This window comes from Mustela nivalis (assembly GCF_964662115.1).
Source record: "Mustela nivalis genome assembly, chromosome: 4".
NCBI lineage: Eukaryota > Metazoa > Chordata > Mammalia > Carnivora > Mustelidae > Mustela > Mustela nivalis.
The window spans coordinates 144,549,187-144,574,171 of NC_139023.1; the positions used below are offsets into that span (position 1 = coordinate 144,549,187).

General features: G+C 36.1%; 1 protein-coding gene and 1 long non-coding RNA gene across 8 annotated transcripts in view; one reads left to right on the forward strand and one right to left on the reverse strand.

Moving 5' to 3' along the window:
• The window catches only part of SLC10A7 (solute carrier family 10 member 7), a 251,975-nt gene that overhangs the window by 138,559 nt on the left and 88,431 nt on the right, over nt 1–24,985 (forward strand). The gene's annotated exons all lie outside the window — the stretch shown is intronic.
• LOC309863439 overlaps nt 1–24,985 on the reverse strand; it is a 92,092-nt gene that overhangs the window by 12,677 nt on the left and 54,430 nt on the right. Inside the window, exons 11-12 of one of the 2 annotated variants that reach the window (XR_014311047.1) lie at nt 24,721–24,845; nt 9,202–9,252 (exon numbers count right to left, since the gene is read on the reverse strand). This is a non-coding gene — a long non-coding RNA (uncharacterized lncRNA). The remainder of the gene's footprint in view (nt 1–9,201; nt 9,253–24,720; nt 24,846–24,985) is intronic. The other variant, XR_014311046.1, reaches the window with a different exon arrangement.

Sequence of the window (24,985 nt, forward strand, 5' to 3'; positions counted from 1 at the left end):
TATAAATCACGTAAAATTATTTTTATATTATAACCTCAGGGATATTTTTCCTCTCACACTTCCTGTCAAATAGTGATTAGCAAACTCTTAGGTATACTAAGGAGCTGTAAATGATTTTAATAAAATAAACAATTACTTTGCGAAGCAAACAGGACTCTGAGATGACTGATTGATATTCTTTAAGACAGACCTTCTGAACGAACAAACAGAGTCTGGCAAAATCAAAATTTAGTTCTTCCTCATAATGATACTGAAACTGAGATGAATTACTTGGATTTATCATTCATCATTTGCATTGCTAAATGTAACTGAGAATAGAGTAAATAATTGTAAAACAGCTTGTTTTGGCAGTGTTGTAATGTTTAATCCCAGCAAGTAATAATCCTTTTTTAATGTTTGATGAAAAGTTAACTTGCCTCTCTGTCTTTTCTTGCTCTGTTATGCCATCATCCTTGCAAAATGCTCTAGTAACTAATTAAGAAAGAAGTTATAATCTTACTAATGCCTTCTTTGAATGAAGTGGTTTTTTTTTAAAAATTAAAAATAAAAGGGAAGCTAGTGCTTTTGTGAATCTGTTATTATTAGATAAGCTAGATGGTATTTTCTTCAGTGGGTAAGTAAGAAAAGCATATTGACCTGGCTTCTGAGTAGACTATAATGGAGATTTTCAAATTTGGCTGTTCGTGAGAACCACTGGAGAAGCTTTTTTAAAAATGGAGGTTTCTCAGGACACCTGGGTGGCTCAGTCATTAAGCATCTGCCTTTGGCTCAGGTCGTGATCCTGGGATGGATCCTGGGATGGAGCCCTGCATCGGGCTTCCTGCTCTTTGGGAAGCCCTCTTCTCCCTCTCCCACTCCCCCTGCTTGTGCTTCCTCTTTCTCTGTGTCTCTCTCTGTCAAATAAATAAATAAAAACTTTTTTTAAAAAAAATGTAGGTTTCTCAGCTCCACCTTAAAAATTTAAGGAGTAAAAACTGAATTCTTGAGTAAGAATCTCTAGATTTAGACCCAAGAGATGCTATTTCTTATCAGATTGGGGGTCCTGATACACACCCAGGTTTAAGAACCACTGGACCAGAATATATTTAGCAGTGGGAAGAGACATAGTGTAGTGTGATCAAAGTAACCAAGTCACCCATTTGCGGTAAAATACTGAATCCAGAGTACTCACTAACTAAATACTGATTCAAAAGGCAGATGAGAAATACCACTCTGATGACCCACAGTTCTTCTGTTTTCCTTATTTTAGAGCCATCCTCAATGATCTAGACTAGCAAAAACATTTATTACGTATGAGTCCCTGTTTTAAGACACATCATCTCCATTCAATCCTTAATACCCCCTATGACTTGGGTACTGTCATGTGGGCAAAATACAAGAAAGGTGACCTGCTAGATAAGCAAGTTACTGTGACCTTAGTAGGCAACATGATCCCAGCTCGGTCAGGCTGACCTCATAATTCCAACTGTTAACCACAACAGTCTGCTTCCTCTGGGTACACCATGTGCTTTTTTTTTTTTTTTTCTTTTAACCATGTACTTTTTATAGCTTCATTTTTTTCCTCATAATGGTCCCTTTGCTGAGAATCTCTTACTTCCTATTCTTCTCTGTTGAAACCCAACTTATTCTACAAAGCCCAGCCTCAACTCTGCCCTTTCTTTGGCCCCTTCTCCCATTATCTTCACTGCCCTTAGACCAAAGAATTGTCGTTGATTTGTATGCAAGGAGGGAAACAAACTCTTAACCATCTATCAAGGGTACCCTGTAAGGTAAATAACACTATGTCTATATTTTATGTGGCTGAAATGAAGCTCAAGAAAGTGGGTGCCTTTTCCAGGAGTCCCCCAATATGCAGTGAAAGGCATCTGAGCCCCCATCTGTCTAACTTGTAAGCTCTTTATGCCATGACATGTTGTTCTGTCCTTTGACAGGTTATTCATGTCCTATCACAGCACATTTTATGCTGTAAAATAGTGAATTGTGAATTCCCTGAGGGCAAGCACATTGGATCCATCTTTGAAACCTAGTTCCAGAAAAAGCGCTGCACATATAATGTGCTCAGGAAGGTGTGTGATGAGTGAATTTTAAGGTTCTTCCTATAAACCAGATCTAAGGAATTTTTTGGTGTTAAGCACATAGCAGGCAAATGTGGCTAACTTTATTTTCTCCTTTGCCAAGTGTACAGACTACCTCACAAGTCATCAGGAAAATGCCAAATTAACCTTTGAGGGTAGTTACTAGATCGTTTCTCCCTAGCGATGATGTGACTTAGTGACTTTATTTGCATTATGATTTCTCTCATTTTGGAGTAACCTTTTGGAAAGATAAATAAGTGAGAGAAAAGAAAGTGTAAGAAGAAAGTGCAGAGAGTAAGAAGAATGGTTTAAAATAATTTTTCTTTCTACAAAGCTAACTTTTTTACCATGAAAAGTGGCAAAGAGCCCTCTGCGCTCTGTGGGTGAGGATAAAAACAAAAACGGCTGAATGCTGGTATTTGTTTTGCATGCTTGGGAGTTCTACATTTTTCTTTGTGCCCTTGCAGTTTTAATATAGAAACAGACAATTCTGACTTGACCTTAAGTGCTTCACCAATCTGCTCAGGGGACTCCCTTTAGGAATAGAAGCTGACACCACCTTGCCTGAGCTTCTTTCAATCAATAACATGGTGGAGTACACATGATACGAATAGGCAGACCGATAAGAAATAAAAGCATATCTGTTGATACAAATGGAGCGATAAATGGCCTGGTTTCTATTCAAGGACTTTGAAGGGGAAGTCAAGGAGGGAAAAGATGGCCAACTGTGAATGGAGAGCAAATTAATTTGGTTCTGAGGGATGATTTCTCTTTCATAACTTACATTCTGAACAAAATGGTTAAGTTGTTCTGTCTGAAAAGAATTTGTTACTCTGATTCTTGGAACAAGCCTCTTGGAAGTGTGCATTTTGTGACTGTAAATCTACAGTGGCAAAATTGTGTTAATTTGACTGACTAGAAGTATTAACCATATTATATCAAATAACTGCCAGAAATAATTCTCTACTGCACCCTGTGACTTTATTTTAATTGACTTTTTTTTTTTTTTTACTTTCTACTTCCGTGATTTTGTTTATTCTGACGCATGTTTATTAGAGGCATGAGGACCACTGTTCTGCAAATTATTTTTAGTGTTTTTATCTTGTTTAAATTGGTGGGTTAACTCTTTTTCTTCAGAACTCCAACCTCTTTCATTTTCATATTCAGTACTGCTGATTTAGCTTTTTGGGCCCCACTAATGGCATTATTGTCCACATCAGCAGTCTATACAATTAAGCTGTACGCTTAGGAGTATCATTTGATGTTTTCCAAAGATTTGAAAGTCAAGATTGAATATGATTGATTGCTGTGAGATATGTTAATATTGGGATCCCTGAGCTATGTTACAGAATAAATCATTCGCTGTAATAACAAAGATAATGCCTCTAACATTACTCATTTTATGTTCTATCGGTAATCAGGCCTTAGGAATAAGCCTCATTTGTCTGCTGTGGAGCCCTCATGTTATATGAATCAAATGGTGAGGGTTCATAGAAACATCATTTAGGATGGAAGAATTTAGGTGTCAATATTACCAGCAAAGGTATATTCCAAAGAGGATAACCCCGTTTGCTTTATCAGCCTTTTTTCTCTCTATTTACCTTGATATCTGATGTTTAAAAATGAAGCTGTTTTATTATTTTTAAACTATCTGTTCAAAAACTAATAATAATATGTTAACCAGTATTTTTTGCATGCTTACCAAGTACCAGGAACTACTGTGCATTTAGCATGGGTAAATATATTTAATTCTTGTGATAACACTAAAGTATGTAGGTACCATGGTTATCCTTTTCTGGAAACCGAGGCCCAGGGAGATTAGATAGCTTCAATACAGTCACATAGATATTAAGTGGCAGAGCAGCATTTGAACCCAGGACGTGTGATTCCAGTGTCCATGGTCTTAACTAATACAGCACACCTGCTGGAGGAATATGTGAGAGAGGTGGTTCTTCTCCCCAGTGGCTTGCTACTTCATTTTTGCAATAATAGTCATGAATAGTAAGTCTTAATAGAAGACACTGCTAAGTCACAGAATAAGTGCCCCTGATACGTTCTGCAGGTATGCAAGACAAGACAAGGGCTAGTGTAGGCTACGTAGCTTTCAAAATAACTTGTCACTATTTACTTAAAACTGAGGTGCCTTTATTTCACTGGATATTTTTTCCTGCTTTGTCAAAGATTATTTGACCCGTAGAGATGAGGGTCCATATCTGGGCTCTGTACTCTGTTCCACTGGTCAATGTGTCTGTTTTTGTGCCAGTACCATGCTGTCTTGGTGATCACAACCTTGTAGTAAAGCTTAAAATCAGACAACTTGATGTCTCCAGTTTTCTTTTTCTTTTTCAACATTTCCTTAGCAATTCGGGGTCTCTTCTAGTTCCATACAAATTTTAGGATTGTTTGTTCCAGCTCTTTGAAAAATGCCAGTGGAATTTTGATCGGAATGGCATTGAAAGTATAGATTGCGCTAGGCAGTATAGACATTTTAACAATGTTTATTCTTCTGATCCATGAGCATGGAATGCTTTTCCGTCTTTTTGTATACAGTGGACAAAAAAAAAGTCTCTTCAATACACGGTGCTGGGAAAATTGGACAGCTATGTATAAAAAAATGAAACTCAACCATTCTCTTATACCATACACAAAGATAAACTCAAAATGGATAAAAGACCTCAATATAAGGCAGGAATCTATCAAAATCCTAGAGGAGAACATAGGCAGTAACTTCTTTGACATCGGCCACACCAAATTCTTTCATTTGGAGACCTGTCTCCAGAGGTAAAGGAAACAAAAGCAAAAATGAACTTTTGGGACTTCATCAAGATCAAAAGCTTCTGCACAGTGAAGGAAACAGTCAACAAAACAAAGAGGCAAACCCACAGAATGGGAGAAGATATTCACAAATGACACTACAGACAAAGGGCTGATATCCAAGATTTATAAAGAACTTATCAAACTCAATACACACAAAACAGATAATCACATCAAAAAATGGGCAGAAGACATCAACAGACTCTTCTTCAAAGAATACCTACAAATGGCTAACAGACACATGGTTAAATGTTCATCTTCATTAGCAGTCAGGGAGAGTCAAATCAAAACCACATTGAGATACCACCTTAACACCAGTTAGAATGGCCAAAATCAACAAGACAGTAAAAAACAAGTGTTGGAGAGAATGTGGAGAAAGGCGAACCCTCTTCCACTGTTGGTGGGAAAGCAAGCTGGTATAGCCACTTTGGAAAACAGTGTGGAAATTCCTTAAGAAATTAAAAGTAGAGCTACCCTATGACCCTGCAATTGCAGTACTGGGTATTTACCCCAAAGATACAGATGTTGTGAAGAGAAGGGCCATCTGCCCCCAATGTTCCTAGCAGCAATGTCCACAGTCGCCAAACTGTGGTAAGAACCAAGATGCCCTTCAACAGATGAATGGATAAAGAAGATATGGTTCATATATACAATGGAATATTATGCCTCCATTAGGAAGGATGAATACCCAACTTTTGTATAAACATGGACAAGACTGGAAGAGATTGTGCTGAATGAAATAAGTCAAGCAGAGAGAGTCAATTATCATATGGTTTCACTTACATGTGGAGCATAAGGAATAACACAGAGGACATTAGGAGCTGGAGAGGAAAAGTGAGTTGGAGGAAATCAGAGGGGGAGACAAACCATGAGAGACTGTGGACTCTGGGAAACAAACAGGGTTTTGGAGTGGAGGGTGGTGGTGGGTTGCCTGAGCCTGATGGTGGGTATCAGTTAAGGAGACACATATTGCTTGGAGCATTGTGTGTGGTGCATAAACAAAGAATTTTTGAACACTGAAAAAAAAAATTAAATTTAAAAACAAACAAACATCAAAAAACAACAAACTGAGGTGCCTAAGAAAATCTTTAGAGTTCCAAAACTACTGAATGTTGGCAATGGAAGTAATTTTATAGACTGAAGTATCTTTATATTTACATGTTATTCTAGACATTGGAAGGAGCTATGTGTTACTGATTCTAATTTACTCCCAGATTATTTTGAGTATTCATACTTTAGGGGAAACTTTCCTTTTAGAGATCTCTCACCCATGACATAAGTTGAATTTGTACTTGATTAAAATGTTACATAATATCAGACACATGAAAAAATGTTCATTATCACTAGCCATCAGGGAGATTCAAATTAAAACCACATTGAGATACCACCTTACACCAGTTAGAATGGCCAAAATTAGCAAGACAAGAAACAACATGTGTTGGAGACGATGTGGAGAAAGGGGAACCCTCTTACACTGTTGGTGGGAATGCAAAGTGTTACAGCCACTTTGGAGAACAGTGTGGAGATTCCTCAAGAAATTAAAAATAGAACTTCCCTATGACCCTGCAATTGCACTACTGGGTATTTACCCCAGAGATACAGATGTAGTGAAAAGAAGGGCCATCTGTACCCCAATGTTTATAGCACCAATGGCCACGGTCGCCAAACTGTGGAAAGAACCAAGATGCCCTTCAACGGACAAATGGATAAGGAAGATGTGGTCCATATACACTATGGAGTATTATGCCTCCATCAGGAAGGATGAATACCCAACTTTTGTAGCAACATGGACGGGACTGGAAGAGATTATGCTGAGTGAAATAAGTCAAGCAGAGGAAGTCAATTATCATATGGTTTCACTTATTTGTGGAGCATAACAAATAGCATGGAGGACAAAGGGAAATGGAGAGGAGAATGGAGTTGAGGGAAATTGGAAGGGGAGGTGAACCATGAGAGACTATGGACTCTGAAAAACAATCTGAGGGTTTTGAAGGGGTGGGGGGGTGGGAGGTTGGGGGAACCAGGTAGTGGGTATTAAGGAGGGCATGGATTACATGGAGCACTGTGTGTGGTGCAAAAACAATGAATACTGTTACGCTGAAAAGAAATAAAAAATTTAGAAAAATGTTACACAATCCTAATTTAGTATCTAGTGTATTTAGTGTGTTTAGTGTATATTTTATGGTCTTTAGGTCTTACTCCTTTAAAGTTATAGGCTGGACCAAAGGATCCTTTGTTTTCTTCAGCTAATCAAGTCAGGGCTTGTAAATATATGTAAATATAATATAAATAACTTGTAAATATAATAACTTGCTAATTTAATGTCAAAGCCTAGAGTGAATTAATTTCCCATCGCTGGTTGTCAACAGCTTTGGAGATTTTGGCAGTTCTGGTGAAGTAAAACCCTGTGTCACAGTACCATTGACAGAACATTTGTACCATTAAGCCTTCAAACTCTTACTCAGCTGTCAACACATGGGCACTTTCTGGAGCCAGATTCCGTCATGCTGTGCACTGCCTGCAGCTCGCTGGAAGCTCAACTTTGACTAAAAGGGTTGATTTCTCTTCTCTTACCCTTGTTCTCATTTAGTGTTAAAACTTGCTTAAAGTCTGTCTTTTATTCTGAAAAGTACACAGACATGTGTCATCTCTTAAACCGTTGTGATGTTGAGGTAAGGGGCTCCAAAGAAATGCTAGACATCTTAGTGAATAATTGATTAGAAAGGAGTCTAGCAGTGTTAATTGTGAGCTGCAGTATAATGACTGCGGAAACAGAAGCTTTCTGGATGTTTCCAAAAATTGCGTAAAGTTTTTAATACTGAGCAATAGGGTCAGTGTAGTGAGGTAGAATTTAAAGGGGCTTTTTTCTTTGGACTATGAGAGATTTTTTTTAATTGGCTTTGTTACTTGCCTTGTTCTTTGATGGAAGGTTCATTTATTAATTGACTGTGTTGTTCTGTTGTTAGTTTTGTTTTGTTTTATTTTGTTTTTAATTGTTGTCATCCTGAAGCCACTTTGGCGATATTTATTTGTTAGACATAATTGGTAATGTGGGGTAGATAAAGAACCAGAGAATAGATACAAACAAGCACAAACATTGAATGAAGTATAAATTCTTTAGCCAACTGCCACCAGCATAGCCCAATGAAGCAGAAACTTTCATTCATGGAGGGTCTGACAATTTGATTTTCAATGATTCTTTCCAAGTAAAATTACAGGAAGAAACCTCCCAAATTTCATCATATGGATAACATTACAAATCATTTTAAAATAGAAGTGACAGTGAATGTCTCCATTAAAAAGGACTGCATAAACAACTGGAGTTTTGTGGCCTGCACTATCCAATACATTAGTAACTAACCACATGTGGCTAATTACATTTACATTTAAATTAATTAGAAAATCAAATAAAATTTAAAATGGAGGCCCTTGGTTGCACTAGCCACATTTCAAGTGTTTAATAGCTACATGTGGCTATTGTATTGAATAGTGCAGACTGTGGAAAATTTCCATCATTTGCAGAAAGCTCTATTGGCTAACACTGTACTCTACAATAATAAGGAAGTTTTTGTTTTGTTTTGTTTTGTTTGCCTCGTGTTATTTGGTTTCAGTTTTTTGTTGTAAGTTTAAAATATTCTTTATGGAGGCAGAAGACTATAACTGTTAGAATTAATGTGAGAATTTTGGTATTCATCCTGATATCTTACTTTTATGACATCAAACAGTTCACAGATTTATAAATACATTATTCCAGTAACTCAGGAACTGAAGAAATACCTTGTACATTAGCTAAACCATGTTTTTAGTGTGAGTACCCAAAAATAGCCATGCTTATTGGTTGGTCAGAAGAGAAAAAAAATCTGATTATGGAGTCAAAGAATAAAGTTTCTTTGTCTCTAATGAATTTATAACCCAAAAACATTTTCAACACAGAAACTCAGAAGAATTTTTATCTGTGTGATAGAAGAAAACACAAGATGAAGAAAATCTAGAAGGAAATACAGTGACTTGAGAAAGTAAATACGTTTAGATGAAGGCAGAATAAATATTCTCTTAAATTGTATAAAGCTGTTTTATTCTAAAAATAGTAAGTGTCCATTACATAGAATTCATAAAATATAGGAAGCTATAGATAATGAGATAAAATTCATTTGGGATTCCATCAGTCAGCAATCATCACTTTTAACACTTTAATGTATTTTGTAGTTTGTCAAAATTATAATACTCTTGATGACAGAGACAACACTGAGAGCTAAATATGACTTTAATATGGGCTTTGTGCTCTCCATGCACGTTACCATTTAATACTTACCACAACCCATGAAGGAAAGATTATTTGTCCACAGTTAGAAACAGAAAAGTTCTGAAAACCAAGAGCAGAATCAAAAGAGTTTGGGTCAGGGAAGTATCTGATCTGAAATGACATGAGACTTTTCTTTTTTTTTTACTTTATTTATTTCACTAAATATGAATACTAATGTGTGTTGTTTCAGAAATATATAATGGGTTTGATTATAGAGTGCTTCCTCAGAACCCAGCAGAATGGATACTTTGTGTGTGTGTGTGTGTGTTTTGTGTGTGTAATATATACATTGTATGTAATATATAGAAAAGACTAATACATGTTCATATGTATTATATATAATCAATAATATATTATTAGTATATATTATATATGATATATTATTTAGAAACCCATTTGGCTCCAAGATTTTTGGGGAATGGATGCAAACCTGTATTATCTGAGTTTTACTGAAGAAGACATAGGGACATTAAATAACTTGCTTAAGAACTCATGGCCAGTAGGTAATAGAGCCAAGACTCAATGAAATGGACCTCTCTGACTCTAGAATTTGAGTGCTGAAGCCATTGCTTCATTTAAATAAAAATGCTATATATCGAGAAATAGAAACTGTATATCAACCCACCCTAAGGAGCCTGAGCAGAACTTTCAAATATTGATAACTTGGTGACCATCCTGCCCATAACACTAAGTGTTATAATTATGAAGCATTATTTATCAAGAATAAGAAAATTCTGATTTATTAAACTTTTGAGCCTGAATCTAATGATTTAACAGTGCTTTAAGTTTAAGAGATAAACTTTAATGTTAAATGCAGTCATAAAGTCAGCCACCATCAACTGCAAGGTACTAAGTAATTTTTTGATGTATACTTTGTAATTTTAAAAATCATGTCTGTAAATTAACTGTATCTTGCATAGACATCCAGATCAAAATTTAAAATAATAATGCAAATAGAGATTCTTGATGCAAAAGAAGCAAACTTTGACTTAATTCTTACTATTGACTGAACTCAGTGTTTGTATAAATATAAAATAGTGTTTTGCTTTGTGCTTTCTTAGAGTATAAAAGATATTATTAATGAGTCATAATTTTTGGTAGAACTATATATTTTCTATATTTACTGGATATTGAGCTCTAATGAATAATAATCAGAGGTAGAAATATAGATACCCCGATACCTTACTCAGTTTATGGATCTCGTGTCTTTAGTTGATGCCCAGGACTGGCCAGTGCTTTTTGGGGGCATTACCTCAGTGGATACTTACTGTCTGATGAAAGTAGTATTTAAAAAGGAAATGGAAGCAGCTACCACTGTTTACTGGCTTATTTTTTTTTTCCCTTAAACTGTGCACTTGTCAGAATTTTGGGAAAGCAAGCAAGAATCAGTGACCTAATCCTCTCTGTGCTTTTGCTTTAGCAGTTCCTTTTTAATTGGCTCCATCAAAATAATTCTTCTAAAGCTTTCCAAAGTCTGTTCTTCCAGCTTACTTACAGAACACAACTTTGACTTAGCTTGGAATAAACAGCGTACCTTTGACCACCTGAAAGGAAATCTTTGACTCTGCCTGGCATTGGCTCTTTTTAGAAATACAATAATCTCTCAGTTTATCAAATGAATATTTATTTCAAGCCGACGATGTGTGAGACAGTGTGGAAGGAGGTAAACAGAGAACTAATGCATTTGCTTTCAAGAAGTTTAGAGAAGAGGAGTCATTTCACTGGCAGTGCGGGGGTAGTGGTATTAGTAGTTGCTGTATAACTAGTAGCAGCAGCAGCAGCACGATCATAGTACTTTCTCTATGTCTAACACCGTTCTAATACTTTGTATTAATCCACTGAATCCTTGCACCAACCCTATGAAATAGGCACAGTTACGATCTCCATTTTACAGAAGAAGATACTGAGGTATATAAGGGTTTATTCATTTGCCAAGGTCATATACCTGGTGGAACTAGAATTTGAGCACAGGAAGTCTGGCTCCACACCAATCTGTATTTTCATGTGAGGGGAGGCATGAACTATGCTTGTAGTGATAGATGGGGAAGATCATCCAAAGAGAAGCCTCTCTGTGAGCAATTCTGCTTGACAGTCATATAATAAACGTACGTTGTATAGAAAGCACCACAGAAATGGTAAGATACAGACACTGCACGCAAGGAACTTCAAGCAAGTTTATAACTTTCCTGGTGATCTGGCTGAGGGCTTTTTGATAAAAGAGTTATAATACCTATCAGATGGTTTATTTTGCAGTTTTGTGGGTTCGTTGTATTTCTTACCAAACAACTGACGAATCAAAAATGTCTTGCCACTATTTTTTTCCTTTGACTAATATTTGCTGCACGCCTCCTAACTAATATTTGATGAAGGTCAGGTATTATGTGTGTGTCATAGGAAGAGTAATAAGCAAGATAGACCACTCCTTCCCTTACAGAATTTGCATTTAGAGGAGAAGAGAGTTAAATACATATTAAAATAAAATATGATAAATGCTATGACAGGAGAAGTTAGGAAACTAGAGAGTACGTAAGTAGAGACTTTAATTCTGAGGGATCTCAGGGGTGCTAATGTCTGAAAGATAAGATATCAGGAAAAAGGGGTTTGGGGGTTAAAGAGTAGAGAAAATATGTTCCAGGCAGAGGGAGCAGCATGCAGAGAGACGTAGCACAGAGAAATAACCTGGTTCATTCAGTGAACTTAAAGACAAATGGAGGGAGTGATCTGATCAGGTTTGTAGACTCTTTCTTTACTAAATGTCCTTGGGGAAGTACTCTTACTCTTTAAGATTCAGTGACTCCATTTGAACAGAAGGAGAAATAAAATACCTCCCTCTTAAGGTTGTTATAAACATGAAGTGAGATCATGGTTATAAACTACCAAGCACAGAGTTAGTGCTGCAGACGACATAGCTATCACTAACTTAGAGAGGCCACCTTGACTGCAGTTGGAAAATGGATGGGAGCAGAGCAGAACTGGAGGTGTGGAGACTAATGAGAAGGCTGTGTTGTGATTCAAAGGGAAAAAGAACATTGGCCTAGAGTATAGTGGTGGCAGTGGGAACGATGAAAAGCAAAGATGAATTGATTATTTTAGAAGTAAACTAGGGAGTCCTTGATGAGTATAGATGTAGCAGGGGAGGGGGAAGAGATTAAGGATGAGCCCATAGTTCTTCCAGCCACTTTTGGGTGCTAAAAAGTCCAAACCATTAGAAGAAAACATAGAATGTTTTCTTAAGTCACAAAAATGTAACTGTATATGGAAAGATCGATCAGTTGGACTTCATTAAAATTAAAAACACTGTTCAACAGAAACCACCATTAAGAGGATAAAAGGAAACCATGAGAGTTGGAGAAGATATTTAGAATAGGCACATTATCTGTCAGATATCCAACTTCTATCCTGACTATGTAAGTAGCTCATACAAATCAATAAAAAATATAGGTAACAATAAGAAAAAGGCAAATATTTGAATAGTCATTTCATAAAAGCAGATATCCAGATCTTCAAAAAGCATATGGAAAAGAACTCAGTAGTCATTAGGAAAATGCAAATTAAAGCCACAATGAGATACCAGTGTACATGTATCAGAATGGCTAAAATTGGAAAAAATTGTCTGTATCAAGTATTAATGCAGACATCTCTTAACTGAAATTCACATACATTGCTGATGGGAGTAGAAAATGCTACAAGTACTTTAATAAGCTGTTTAGGAATAGCTACTAATGCTGGACATATGCCTATCCTATGACTTAGCACTTCTACTCTCAGATATTTACTCAACAGAAATGAGTGCATATGTCCACCAGAAGACAAGTTCAGGAAGGTTTTAGCAACTTTTTTTTTTTTTCATAGATCAAAATGGAAAGGTTCAAATGTCCATCATCGAGAGAATGGATAAATTCTGATAGAGTGTTCATATAATAGAGCACAAAATTTAATTGGAAAAGATGAGCTACTACTCCACCTGAAAACAAATTTAACTCTCTCAGACATGATTGAGCAAAAATGAAGGCAGACACAGAGTTCATATCTATGACTTCATATATATGAAGTTTAAGGTAAGAAAAATTACATCATTGTGATACAAGTGAAAGTAGTGATAACTTTGCCTTGGAGGAAGCATAAGAAATCTTTCTAGATTATTAGAAATGCTTTCTATTTGTATCTTTGTTGGGGGTTACCCAGGCACATGTATATGTATCAGATATATGTAAAAATGTAAAACCTAGTGCAGTCTAATGTCTAAACTTTAGTCTTGTATTCAATTCGAAGCTCTCCCTGCCCCCCATCAATTCATAGTCAATAATCTGCCGTAGGGAGGGGAGAATTATAATAGGTTTCTTCTCTTTTCATTGGCCTACCTGCTGTCCCATTCTTGAGCCACCATTTTTGTTCCCTCCAAGATCAAGCACATAGGGGAAGGAAGGACTAGAGAAGAATGGACAAAGTCTGATGTGCCTTGGGTTGTAATCAGGCTTTGCCCTCTGAAAATGGTGCATCTCCAAAGTCTAGGTCTTTCTCTTGCAGGGGTGCTTTTGTGGGTTTCTGAGTGATCCTACTTCACTAAAAACATCCTAATTCAACATTGCCTGGTATGGGCAACGATTCTCTTACAACTACAGCCACAGCTCTCGGGTTTTAGTGATCTGCTTCTCTGGGTGGAATCCTGAGCAGAATGACTCAAGACCAGTTTTCCTCTTTAGGTCAAGTGACATATTTGCTTGACCAGTGGAAAACTGACAGTTTGCTCCCACTGTAGCCTCTCTCCCCTCATAGCCTCTCAGCTTCAAGCTTCTCTAGGAAGAGAACACCCTCTGGTATTCCCGTTTCCCATTCCCCAAAGTCCAGGGGGACACATTCTCCAGCTGGTTCTCTGAAGATCTCCTCACTTACCTTGGGTGGGAACCACCTTGGAGAAGCAAGGGGATAATTATGTGTGCCAGTGATAACTCTCCTCAAATAAGTTGCTTCCACCAATCTTAGTTCTACCTTTTGTGTATAGCTTGAAAGTGGACAATGAACCTATGGTAGAGCACAGTTACTGCTTTAAGCTAGAAGGTAAATGAGTGGTTCCTGCCCCAGAGAGAAGTCCTCATTTTATCTGTTTTACCTTCTTTGCCAGTTGCTTGAGGCTTTTCGGAATGAAAAGAAGCATTCTGGAATATTAAATGCTGTGCAATTGTTTCTGTTTTCTCAGTATTCTGCTTCAAAAATATTTCAGGTAGGCAAAAAAGATTGAGAAATAAAGATTTTACCATAGGCATATGTCCCCACACACAAAGATTATTGGGACCCTCTTGGGTGACTATGGGTGACTGTGAATAACTCTGTGAGCCTCTGTGTCTACATCTAAAAATAAAAGATAAATATTACCTGCTTTATATTATTGCCATGGGGATTAAATGTAAATGAGTTATATACATACAGAAATAAACACATTCAAATATAGATATGTGCATACATATGCACTATACATATATAATTCAGAACAAAGTGAGTGCATAATAAATATTAGCTCATTTTTTCTTTCTTCTTGGATTATGTGATCCTATACTCCCTTTCTTTCAGTAAAGCAGCTCTCTTCAGTTACGGGCTTTGGGTGGTGCAGAAAGGTACAGGGCTCTAGAATTCCTTATAAAGAATGTGAATTTACTCTTAAGAAACTTTTAATAAAGGTGTGCTATATTTGAAATTAAAATATAACAGATGTGGTAAAATTAGCATCAACTTAGAGTTGAAAATACCTGGATTCAAATTGTAGCTCCACAACTTTGAGCCATTCATTTATTCAACACATTTATTGGGGCTTACTTTGTACCAGGCACTGTTGTGGTAACTGAGAAGATGGGGGATGGTAGAGACAAACAAGATCCCAATCTTATGGATCTCGACCTTGGGGAGCTTAGTTGGGCAGTGGGGATGGGTGAATAGCAGGGGAAATAGACAACAAGCAAATAACTAAATGTAATGTCAAGTGGTGATGGGTTTTATGAACAAAAATAAAGCAAGATAAAGGAATAGAAAGTGGTAGGGAAGGGTAGATAGGTGTAGTGTGTGTGTGTGTGGGGGGGGGGGTGTTGTGTGGAGGGTGGTCAGGAAAGGTCTTATAAGAGACCTGAATTGAAGGAAGAAGATCTTGGAGAAGGTAAAGAGGAGTTTGTAGTATTCCAGAAGCCAAAGGAACAAAGTGTTTCAAGAAAGAGGAAGTCAAATGCTACTGAGTGGTAGAGTAACATGAGGAGCTCTCAGTAAGTAGCCTTTGGAACCCTGGACAAGTTATATACTTTCTCAGAGCAATAGTCAATAATATATTTCTGAGGATTAAATGAGATAATTTATGTAAAGCACCTGTCACATAGCAGATAGGTAACTGAAGATTTTCTTCACATATCATGTGTGTAGTAAAATATTTAAAAATTCATAGTGAAAGGTATTTTTAAATAGTTGAATTTCTCACTGAATTTGCAAAATGTTCAATTAACTGTATTTGGAACTAAAAATATGGAAGTCAATACATTAAACCATAGTAGTTGTGCAACTGAGGCTTTTTCTTGTTTAATGGACTGCATTGGTAACAAGTAGTTAATTTGATGTGTTGTGTCATGTATCACAGGTCATGTGAATTGCAAATCTTTAAAGGTGTTGAAATTTTTCACATTCAAACTGACAGAAAGCAATTGTATAAAAAACAAGAGCTAAGAAAATCAAGTATTTCAGCATTCATTAGAGTCTGTTTTGCTAAATTAGAGTTTTTATGAATGATCAACAAATTATTCCCATTTTAAATCTAAGGAATAAGAAAATTGATTTGGTTCTCATCTGTTTCAGTCATTCCCTAACGTCTTCGTGCTGATTTTTAAATACACTTTCAATTTTACAGAATTTGGCTTAATAATATGACATGTGATCTAACCTGTATGGGAATGACAAAAATGAGACCATTGCACTCTTTAAAGTAATACAAAATTATGGTATCTTTGGTTACCTCACAGTATTTACATGTCAGCTAAATTATTCTGTAGAGATTAGGCATTAAAAATTCTACCCAGAAAATGTTGAAGAATGAGGATATACATTCAAGCATGTGTGTTAAAATTTACATAAATTTAAAGGATATGTTTTTATGCATTGTAGTCCCCTCCAGAAGAAATCTATATGCTTTTTGAAAGCATGGCTCTTACTCTTAGATGTTTAAAACATCTCAAACACCTTACAGTAAAGGAAATAAAGTCATTTGACTTAAAGTAAATCATTTTTCCAAATTTTCTCGAGCACATTTATGTAGGTACTGAGAGAGAATGAGAGTTCTCTTTTCACATTTTAAATACAAAACACACCAGCTGCTACCCCAGCTATTCACTAGAGAAAGGGAGAATAACTAAATTTCTGCAGCAGTGTGTAGAACTAAATTTATTGAAATCCCAGTGAAAGCTTTTGTTGTGTTTGGTATAATAGGGAAAATTCCATAAGATACCTTAGATTGCATTTTCTCCGTGGTAATCTTCATAGTCCTAGTACTCCCTGGTCAGTCTATAAACATGCTTCATTCATTTAGAATGAGAAGTCACACCTCAGAAGCCAGCCAGGTTTGGGGATTACAAGACATTTTATTTCAAATAACCTGAGTACTCCTAGTTGTAAACACTGAATCCACTGAATTTGGTTCAGAGAGGTTGGAGCCTAGTGACCCCCATTAGTTATTTTTCTAAAATATATAAGGAATAGATTTGTGTTGTAAAGTATGTGGCTTTGCTTTCTTATATCTATTTTTTGAGGCTTCTGCTCTAGTTATATTTCTGGTTTCATTTCAAGCACTTTTTTAACATTCATTTTTTACTTATTACAAGAAGTTAATTTATGTTTGGAGGATGATTCACATTTCCTTTCAAAGATCTTCCTCTTGTCACCTAGCTGTGTTTTCTAAAAGAAGACACAATCAAATGTTTTTGTTTCTCTTAAGAAATCCCTGACAGGCCCACGACACTGGCTACTGCTGTAGCTGTACATTTTTATACATAATTGATGACTTGGGGCCCAGCAGACGGCACCAGTGCACTAGTCACATAGGTTACCATGCAGTGAAGGGTTTTAGGTCTTTGGCTTTTTCTATTTCTGAATAGAAATAACTCCTTGCTAAATAAGAAGAACTCCAGAAGGAGTGGGTTTATCCTAGTAATAAACATTCTTTAGAGAACAAAGCATTTGCCAGCAGTAGAAGATTTGGACAATCTGAAGATCCTAACTTTATTACCCTATCCAATCAATCATCTGTCCACTTAGTAGCACAGGTCATATTTGCTTTTGTTGAAATTTTGGTAATAATTTAAAACAAAAAAAAGTTTAGGGCTTAGGAAAGTTGAATTCCAAATGGCACCCTTTGAGGTATTCCTTAATCTTTTTTTTTTTTTTCAAGATTTATTTATTTATTTTAGAGAGAGAGAAAGTACATGAGCAGGGGGAGGGACAGACGGAGAGAGAGAGAGAATCTCAAGCAGACTCCCTAGTGAGAAGGGATATCCTGATGTGGGGCTTAATCCCAGGATCCCAACATCATGACCTGAGCTGAAACCAAGAATCAGTTGCCCAACTGGCTGAGCCCCCCAGGCTCTTCAAGGTATTCCTTAATCTAATTGTCCTTTAGGATTCTTTGATTTACCAGAAAATGACCAGGCTGGCAGGATAACTAGTTATCTTTTCATGAGGAATTTGTGACATTCTTGTTGTGGGAGTGGCATTTGTTATGTTCTGTCACTACCTGCTATCTTTCTTTTCCTCTAAACACCATGAGAACACTGTCTTATCTTTACGTCTTTGTACACACTCTTCCCCTCTTGGAGACCATTCCTAGGTACCTTTCACCTCGCCCATCTCTTGGCCATTTCTCCTCATCATTCTGGTCTTAGTTTAGCTGTCACCTCTTTTGGAACCCCTTGTTCAGTGAGATGAGGTAAGCAGCCATTCCTTGCCCCATTATATGGCCTTTGCCTTTTTACTTTGCCACAACTGGACTATAAAATCTTTTAAAGTGGAGGTCAGGCCACCTTCATCATGACTTCCCCAATCCCTCGGATATGCCTGACACAGAGTAAGTATCTAATAATTATTTGTTGAATGAAACTACAAAGATTCTAATAATATAAAATTGAACTTAAACGTAAAAGCAGTTCTGTGTTTTAGACAATAAATTTTCAGAATTTGCAGGATTCCTAGATTTTCACTTTGTTTTTCCTATAGTAATATATGTTGTTAAGGATGGTGGGATAACAACAAAAAAAAATAGATTTGAATTGCAATTATGGTTTGCGCTTAAAGAGTCATGAGATAGCCATTTGTAATTTCAAATGACCACGTTAATATAAGTAAAACCTGTGTTAGTTAAGATATAAACACAGCTAAAAATTTTAAGTCAAATTAAATCGAATTGGGGAGAGGGACGTTTATCTATTTAATTCTGAAAGTTTAGGCTCATTGCTTTATATTGATACACTTCTGTTTTTAAAAATATAATTTCTGAAAAGACCAAAGAATTTTTTTCCAAATTCTAACATGTGCTGGAAGAGAACATCAGTTTTGTCATTATTTTTGGACTACCCTTACACTCTCAGAAAACAGAATGCATAATAATCTTTTCTTTCTTTAACCAGTGAAACATAGAAATATTCTAAAGCTCTAACATGAAAATGACTCTTGTTTTTTGCAGTATCTTAATTTGAGAACGTATTCTACAGTTCCCCCATTAGAATCACTCATCAGTTTGCAAAAGTTCAATTCTTAAAGTTTGTTAAGTCAGTTGTTGATTTCTCTGATCCATGATTTTTTTTTTAATTCCCACCTTATTAATGGAGATTAGGCCCACAAACTACAGTACAGTGTTACAGGCTCTAGAATCAACATGCTTGAGTTCAAATCCTGACCTCAAAAATTACTTTTTGACTTTGGGCAAATTAACCAACTTCTGTGTAACTTGGTTTCTTCAACCATAAGTGGGGAAAATGATTGCACCTATCCATTGGCTTGTTTTCAAAATTACAAAGCACTTGCAAAGTACATACTGTTAACAGTGTCTGGCAGGTGTATTCAATAAATGTCACCTATTATAGTTATAATTATTAATCAGTCCTTGAAACAAGAAGTCATTTATTCCTTTATTCAAAAATATTAATAGAGCCCCTACTATGTCCTAGACATTTTACTAGGTACAGGGAATACAAGGTAGGTGAAAATAAGCATGATCCCTACCCTCATAAAACTTACGGCCTAGTAGAGGAGACACAGGCATTAAATAAAAAATCATACCAATAAGTGTAAAATTGCAGCTGTGGTTATGTACTACGGAGGAGGCCTACGATACCAGGAGAGTTCATGTTCAGAAGAAATTGATAATGGCAGGAAAGCTTCCTTGATGACTGAAGGTTACCAAAGTCTGCAGGTAGAAGGGAGAATAACCAGGCAAGGAAATGGACCTAGGGCTGGTGTCCAGAGCTTGGAGAGCCAGCTGGAGAGCAAGGACAGAGATGGAGAGGTAGGCAGGAAGAGATCATACAGGGTGTTGCAGGTCATAATTGGTCTTTCAAGACTAGTGGGAAAGAAGTGAAGGACTGCATTTCAGTTTGGAGACTGGGTTGGAGTCTCCCAAAGTGTAAAAGGTAGGAGAAGGTAGGGAAAAATGATATCCCTGGCTTGGTCCTTCAGGCTAAATTTTGAAATCAAAGTATTTATCATTACACCCTCCTGACTCCTGAATCCCCTCTCCTCCCTGGGTCATGTCATCTGGCCCATAACTCTCAGGCCACTATTTACCCCTCTGCATCAAGCTAGTCAGGACCACCTTGCCCAAGGAAATACTTCCTACTCCAAAACACTCTACCTTGCCTGCTTCTAATAAAAATCTCATTCTGGTAGAAGTGTTAGGTTCAAGAAAGTATTTAGAGGAGGGCATACTGACAGAATTGACTGAAATGAAGAAGTCAGAGCTGACCTGAAGAACAGTTGTTCTCAAACTTTTGGGGCCTCTTTACATTCTTAAAATTTGTTGAGGATCACAGAGAAGTTTTATTTACATTGGTTATATCTATCTGTATGTATCATATTTGAAATTAAGGCTAGGAAATTTTCATTTATTTAAAAACAATAAACCTGATGTAATATGATTTGTAAAACTTACATATTTTTATGAAAACAACCCTGTATTTTCCAAAACAAAAATAAAAACTAGTGAGAAGAGTATCATTGTTTCCCATCTTGCAAATCTCTTAATGTCTGGCTTAATATAAGACAGCTGGAGTTGCCCGTTTCTGAACCAAATCTTCCAGTATAGCATGTAGCCTCTGGAAAACCTCTCTGTACAATTGTGAGAGAATGAGGGCGAAAAAGGTAAAGGTAAATGATGTCTTAGTATGATCACGGAAGTGTTTTTTTATTATTTTTTTTTATTTTTGTTTATTTATTTGACAGACAGAGATCACAAGTAGGCAGAGAGGCAGGCAGAGAGAGAGGGGGAAGCAGGCTCCCCGCTGAGTGGAGAGGCTGATGCGGGGCTCGATCCCACGACCCCGGGATCATGACCCAAGCCGAAGGCAGAGGCTTTAACCCACTGAGCCACTCAGGCGCCCCCACAGAAGTGGTTTTTTATCTCACCAACCTCCCACATTAGGGACCCCTGGGTCCCTGAACCACACTGGAGGAACTGCTGCTCTAGAAGAAGGCCTGCAGGGGGAAAAAGGAGATGCTTCATAGGTCAGAAGACTCTTTTCTGAGACGGCCTCTCAGGGAGTCGAAAAAGTGAGCTGAAAGGATTCAGGCAGTGTGGCTCCAATCTGTTTCTGCTTTTCAGCTGCTTCCTCCATGTATCTTTTTGAACCCATTACATTCTCAAAAAATTCCAAATGATTTTTAGTGTTTAGTGGAGACTCTTGTGGTTGTTTAGACAGTATTTGAAATCTCTGAAATGTGATATTTTTGCCTCAGTTACTGGTGAAAAGCTTATTCCCTATTCCAAGTAAATTGTGGTCCCTCATGGCTTCCCGGAAACATCAGATCACTTAGCTTTCTGTGACATAGCCTCGCCTCGAGACTGCAGGTTCACCGTGTTTATTATCTTTCAAGAAGAACTGATTTGTGAGGTGTGGCTAAAGTCACAAGAAGTTTCTTCATCTCTGTGGTCCTTTCCAGTTCAGAAGTGACATGATTCTATTTATTTTCTTACGTGGCCCACGAGCTCTATTCTAAAGGCAACTAAAATGTTTGCAACAATGCGTCATTTAAAAATGAGTTTGGCTTCTTGAAGAACAACATTCCTTTAGATGAGTTTTGTTGTATGTGTCAAAAATTCATTGTCATTCCTTTTAATCACATCTTGTACCTACAATGTAAGCTCCACCATCACTACTAGTGAAAATAATTCTGCCCTTTTTTAGTTTAGTCTAATCACATATTTCTACCCATGCGATATTAAATACTTCATTTTTGTCCCCCCACGATCATAAAAGTGGGGAGAGGAAAAGCCATGCTGGTTAAAAAGGCTGCGAAATCTATGCTTTTCTTTGAAACAGCCCAACAGGAGAATTGATGGTCTTGACTACTATAGTTTATTTCCTGAATCATTAGGAACTTGTTTTAAAGAGGAACATACATATGTGATTAAGAAAGCATTCCAGAATAACAACTAAAACACTGTTTACATTCCTTCATTTGAACTGAAATTCTCTACTTTTCTTTTAAGATGTGCACTCACAGGTAAGTGGCTGGGGACAGGTTGGGGCTTAGTCAGAGGTCACAGCAGAGTGGCCCATAGGCCGTGCTGCAAACACAGATGACGGATGTGCTTTCTTTGACCTGTCTAGTGGTGTGTGTGTGTCTGGGTGTGCGTGTTAGTTTTGTCTTTCATCTGAATTTGAATGCATACACTCTTTGCTTTTTCTAGGTTGTCCCCACTCCTTATTATTTTACATATCGCCTGATTCAGACACTTCCCTTGTCAGTCTGGCTGCTTTCAGCATTTGAATTAACATTGCTACAACAAGTAGCCACAGCTGGGAGAATTGAAAAATAGAGACCAATAAGATTACTTTTCTGTGACATAAGAAATCTTCTAGTAGAAAATTATTTGATAAGAAATAATTGTTAGGTTTTTTTATTCTTGGACTTACAAAAAAATAACTTTACAGTTAGGTGAAAAATAACAATTAATTGAGAAGCATGCCTCAAAAATGACATTTATTATATAAGGACGTTTTTAGTACTTTAACATGGGAGTTGAGGTATATAATTATGAAAAGGGTCATGTGTTCCTGAGGTCATCTGTCACAACTTGGTTTTTGCATTATGTTAATGCTTATTACTTACGTGGCATTGGTTTATCTAGAAACAATATTTAATGTACATTTAAATATATAGAATCAGCCATACAACTAATTTATCTAGAGAACTTTACAGCATTGGTTTATCTGGAAGGTCCCACAGCACCACCTAGTGCTTTGTATTTTATTTTGCATAATATTTTTGAAAATTTAAAAATTCTGATCACATTTTAACATCAAATATGATACTGGAATAAGTATCAGGATTAAGCAGTATTATAAATAGAATAAGATATGGTCATTCTTAGCTATTTAGTTAAAGATTTTAAGTGGAAATAAAAAATATTGATTTTTATAACAGAAGTATTATAAAACAGAAGTATTATAAAAATTTATATTTCTAGTTCACAACCAGAGATACTCTTTAAAAGATTGTTCCATTACATGTGACCTAATGGAGGTATTGGTAAGTTTTTTTTTTAATCCAGAACAGCTGCTGATTCCTTTTATTTATTTATTTTTATTTGCTTCTCCATAATAAATCAAAGGTCATTTTTCCAGGCTTCTTTTTGAAGTCCATGAATTCCCAGTCTTCATACACTAATTAACACTACATACCATAGCTCTTAATCAATTTCAGACAAAACTGTATAATTTCTTTTAAAATTAGAAGTTTGAGGTGTTTAGAGATGTAATGTTATAAAATACTGACACATTAAAAAATGAGTCAAATAAAAGAATGAGGTACAGTTATATATTCAAGGACCATGAAGTGAGAAAAATAAATCTATGTGCAAAGTACTACATATAGTACAATTTTCTTAAGAGCACATTTGAATAATTTAGAAAGGTTTAGATGGATGTGTGAGTGGGTAAAGGGATGGATGGATACTGGTATATTATTTTATTTTCTGGAGGGAGTCACAAGAAACTTAACATTTCTGGCAGAGAGTGAAGTACTAGGATATTTCACTTTTCATTATTTGTCTATACAAATAAGATTTTTCCAATCAAATTCATGTTTTACATTACTTAAGGTCAATTAGAGTTCTTTTGAGTACCAAGATTATGAGCTATTTCATTTTTTCAAGTAATATCTATCTGTAATAAAAACAAAGCCTTTTTTTAGGGAAAAAAAGAAACTAACATTGCAGGACACAGCATCTGTCTTTTAGATTTATCTTTTCAGAAGGCCCTATGACAGATTACTTTTTATTATGGGAAGTATAAGCTTTAAGAAGGCAGAGAATTTTGTCAGTTTGTCACACTGTATCCTTGATCTCTAGGATAGTATCTGGCACATAATGCTCAGTAAATAAGTGTTGAATGAATGAATAAGAACATATCACATTATGTCCAAATTATATAGTAATGGCATATATTATAGTAGAATTTTACTCTATTTACATATATTTAAGTAAATATGTGCAGTTTCATTCTTATATCTGATGTCATTTAAAACATGAACACTAGTAAGTATTATTTCAAAGTCTGTAATAACAATGACATTCAGTTGTATCCTGAGATGTTTGCGTTATGGCCTTTTTGTATGTATTTGTCTTATTAAAGACTTTATGTATTCACATTAGCTGTATTTGGAACTCAGTCATAATGAAATTCAATCAAAATGTTTACTAAAGAACACTACTCTCATCATTTGCCTTGTATATTTCAGATACTGATAGTTCTACCATAGTGACCTAAATGGTTGCTACTTTAAAGTTTCTGCAATAACACATATTAATCATAAAATGCTAATTACACATTAAATGTACTCAATTCCTAATTACATATTTAAAATTTCATGACATTTTATAGCTACCTGTTAGTGAAAATCCATTCATAGACATAAGTGTATTGTTTTATTTTAAACAGAACAGTGGTTCTTATTGATGTGGTATGCATAGATTTTTTTTTTTTAAACTGTCAAAGTGTGTAGAAGTTGCCCTCTACTGGGGAACTAGAAAAATTATGTTGACATAGATTTTCAATTTTCTTAAAGACTCTTAAGTTCCTTGGTGTAATTGACCAGATGATCATTTCTTGTTCTCTGGCACTTTTTAGTTCCAAAGATATAGGAGTGGTTAGCAGACAACATTTAAAAATAAATATCTGATACAAATATCCTTACAGTCATTTCTGAATGGAAACATTGGCTATTCTTCTTAAAAACTTTTTTTAAGATTTTAATTTTTTAAGTAATCTCTACAAATGTGGGGCTTGAACTTACCTCAAGATCAAGAGTTTTGTGCTCTATGGACTGAGCCAGCCAGGCGCTCCTCCTCCTTAATAACTCTTTAGTGCCAACACCCAACAGTGCTGATCCAGAAGTAATTGTATAGGAATGGGTCTTCACTGAAACATTACGAGGAATTAGCTGTATATAATTATATAACTAAAAATGAGGACTCTTTTTAGTAATTCACCCTGGGAATTTGGAGGACCAAAGTCTAAGCACTAAAAAAAATTTTAAGCTAGCTCTTTTGCGTTTTTCT